The following is a 4,006-nucleotide window of genomic DNA, read 5'->3' on the forward strand; positions in this document are numbered from 1 at the left end:
TTTTTACTTTTAAAATTATTGAGGAGGTGATACTACAAGCAAGATGAAGGGCTACAGGTTCCCAAAGCTTGTCTCTACTACACAAACAACAAACAGACAACTACAAATTGATAAAAATGGTTCTAGGAAAGCTTGGGACTACAACAAAGCAACAGAAACTCTGTAGAGCCCCAAACCGAGGATTCCTACACAGAAAAACATAGAAAGCATCTTCCCTGAATCACCCCATCCCAGAATCCAGAGCAACTCGGCACCTTCAGAGGAATATCACCCCACCAGGAAAAGAAGAGTAGAAGACACTCAGCAAGCTCTACTGCCATCAATGTTTGCAGCCCCTGCTACTGAAGACCCTGGAGTCTTCACCCATGCCAAACACAGCTGATGGAACTACCCAGAGTCCAGCCAATGCATCTCTTCCCCAGGACCAGAGATACTGCTGTCCTGCACCCCACCCTCAAGGTCCACATTGCTACTCTGCGGCAGTTGGTCCCAAGTCAGAGCTCTGACCCACAATAACTAGGGCTGCACTGATGCTGCTTTGCAGTTGGACCCTAGGTCCTAAGTCACTGCTCTGACTTGTGATCACTGGCACCCTGCTTGTGCGGCTCTGTGCTGGAACCTCTGGGGCCTGAGGGGAAGGGTTAATGGGCCTTCCCCAGGGCCATGCCACTGTTCTTCTGCAACCGCCCACAGCGGGTACTCGGTCTTGGCTTTGACCTGCCATCCTTGGGGTGCAGTGCCGTAGCTCTGCGCCCCACCCCAAGGGTTCTAAGTTATGCCTTCGACCTGTCACTGCTGGAGAACACTGCTGCAGCTCTGCTCTCCAAGACACCAAACAGAAACTAGAGAATGGAGGAACATAATGAATAAAATGAAAAATGCAAAGAGCTACAATGACAGTTTCAATCAAGCAGAAGAAAAATCCTGAAACTGATCTCACAATCTTAATCAGAAGAAAAGAAATAAGAATGAAAAAGAGAGTGAGGAAAAACCTGCATGAATTAAGGGATAGCACTAAAGAAAATAATATTAGCAATGTGGGAGTCCCAGGAAAAGAGAAATGGATCAAAAACTTATTTTAAAAAATCATGGCTGAAAACTTCCTGAATCTGGGGCCATGTATGGCCATCCAGGCACATGAAGCTCAAAGATCTCCAAATGGATTCAACCTAAGGAGATCTTCACCCAGACACATTGTAATCAAACTTTCAAAAATCAAAGACAAGGGCGCCTGGGTGGCTCAGTTGGTTAAGCGACTGCCTTCGGCTCAGGTCTATGATCCTGGAGTCCCTGGATCGAGTCCCGCATCGGGCTTCCTGCTCAGCAGCGAGCCTGCTTCTTCCTCTGACCCTCCCCCCTCTCATGAGCTCTCTCTCTCTCTCTCATTCTGTCTCAAATAAATAAATAAAATCTTAAAAAAAAAAATCAAAGACAAATGAGAATTTTGAAGGCAGCAAGAGAAAAAAGACTAATCACATACAATGGAACGCTGATAAGGCTAACAGCAAATTTATCAGCATTAAATTATAACAAGAGACAAAGAAGTCATCATATAAAAAGGGGTTAATTTACCTAGAGGACATAACAATTGTAAATATATACATATCCAATACCAGAACATCTAAATACAGTGAATTATTATTAACAGATTTGAAGGTAGAAATAGACAGCAGTGCAATAATAGTAGGGGACTTTAATACCCCCCAGTTTCAACAATGGATAGATCATCCAGACAGAAAGTCAATAAGGAAATAATGGATTTGAACTACACTCTAGCACAAATGTACCTAACAGACACATATAGAACATTCCATCTCACAGCAGAAGAACACACATTCTTCTCAAGCACACACAGAACATTCTCCAGGATAGATCATACATCAGCTCACAAAATAAGTCTTAATAAATTTAAAGAGACTGACAAAACCATAGTAGGTTAGCACCTCACATCTTTTCCCTTGGCTCCTACCAAAAACAAACAGACAAACAAAAACAAGAAGTAACAAGTGCTGGTGAGGATGTGGAAAAAGGGAATCCTTTTGCACCATTGGTGGGAATGCAAACCGGTGCAGCAACTGTGGAAAACAGTGTGGAGGATCCTCAAAATTTAAAAATAAAACTACCAAATGATCCAGCAATCCTCCTCCTGGGTATATATCTGAAGGAAATGAAATCAATAACTCAAAAAGATATCTGCACTCCCATGTCACTGCAGCATTATTCACAATAGTCAAAAGATGGAAACAACCTAAATTTCCTTCAATGGATGGATGGATAAAGAAAATGTGATAGGGGCGCCTGGGTGGCTCAGTTGGTTAAGCGACTGCTTTCGGCTCAGTTCATGGTCCCGGAGTCCTGGGATCAAGTCCCGCATCGGGCTCCCGGCTCAGCGGGGAGCCTGCTTCTCCCTCTGACCCTCTCCCCTCTCATGCTGTTTCTCTCTCTCTCTCTCTCTCTCTCAAATAAATAAATAAAATCTTTAAAAAAAAAAAAGAAAATGTGATATATATACACATACACACATTTACCCAATGGAATGTGACTCACAGCCATAAAAAAAGAAAGAAATCCTCACATTTGCAACAACATAGATGAACCTGGGGGATGTGAAACTAAGTGAAATAAGACAAGAGAAACACAAAATAATGTGTATTATCACATATATAGAATCTTAAATTAATTTTTTTAAAAACCCTGATTTCACAGAAATAGAAAATAAATTGGCAGTTGCCAGGGGCTGGGGTGAGAGGGAAATGAGGTACAGTATAAAACTTTCAGTTATAGGAAGATTAAGTTCTGAGGATCTGATGTAGAACAGAGTGACTATAATTTAAAATACGGTATTGTATACTGGAAGTTGCCGAAGAGTAGATCTGAAGTGTTCTCACCACAAAAAATAAAGAGTTAACTATGGGAGGTGATAAGTGTGTTAGTGATCTTGATATCTGTAGTCATTCCAAAATAGGTGTATGTGTCAACATGTTGGAAAAAATTATAAACACAACAAATGATGCTATAAAAAGCCTGGAAAGGGAGTATGGACCAATCAAATCAAGCCATAATTGTTGGGCATCTCTCCATCACAATAACAGCCATTACTCATGTGTATATCTTTCCTGCTTTGTTTCAATGCACGTGTATATATAAGTTTTAATAAAAAATTGAACCTGATTATTTCATTTAACTTTATAAGAGCATCCTTTTGTATCAATAACTTCAGAACTACACACTTATTTTAATGGTTATATAATACCCTCTAAATTTATATTTTTCCAACCCCCTAATGTTGGATTTAGCTTTTCATTTTTGCAAATACTAAAAATATTTAGATATGTCCTTATGTAAAAACATCTTTGCATGTTTACACGATTATTTTGTTTCCTGGAAAATTTTCAAAAAAGGGAATATATGAATCACTTTTAAGGAATTTTGATAATCAGTGAGAACTTACCATCAAGGTAATTGTCCAGTATCAATTTCTCAGTGTACACACGTGCCCAATTCCCATATCCATGCCAATACCAGCACCAGTTATCACCAAACTTTTAATCCTTTGTTAATCTTCAAAGGGGAAATATGGTACTTCCATATTTTAACTTGCATTTTTAATTATCAATCATTTTTAAAATAAAATTAAAGTTTCATCATCTATAATTCCACTAACACAAACCATTTCTTACATTAGGCCTGATGAATGTCACCTAGGGACAATGAAATTAGTAAATTTCATTTTCTGGCGGTGGTAGTTATTTAAAGCAATGAATTTTTTCCTTCCTTGGGGATAATCATTCTTAGTCTTCAAGTGCAGAAGAGTAGCTGTTTGGTCCTGCAATCTTCAAGAACACCATAGGTAGAATGGCCCTGACGATAATTTAGCAAAGAAGATGCTATTCTCATGCTGCCACTTGCCATAATAGATGAGACTTGAAAAATATTTGCACTGGCAGATGTCAACCCGTCCAGCTTTATAAAATGTATAGATATATTTAATATTCTGAGTTCAGCT

The sequence above is a fragment of the Neomonachus schauinslandi genome, unplaced genomic scaffold (genome assembly GCF_002201575.2).
Source record: "Neomonachus schauinslandi unplaced genomic scaffold, ASM220157v2 HiC_scaffold_226, whole genome shotgun sequence".
NCBI classification, from domain to species: Eukaryota; Metazoa; Chordata; class Mammalia; order Carnivora; family Phocidae; genus Neomonachus; species Neomonachus schauinslandi.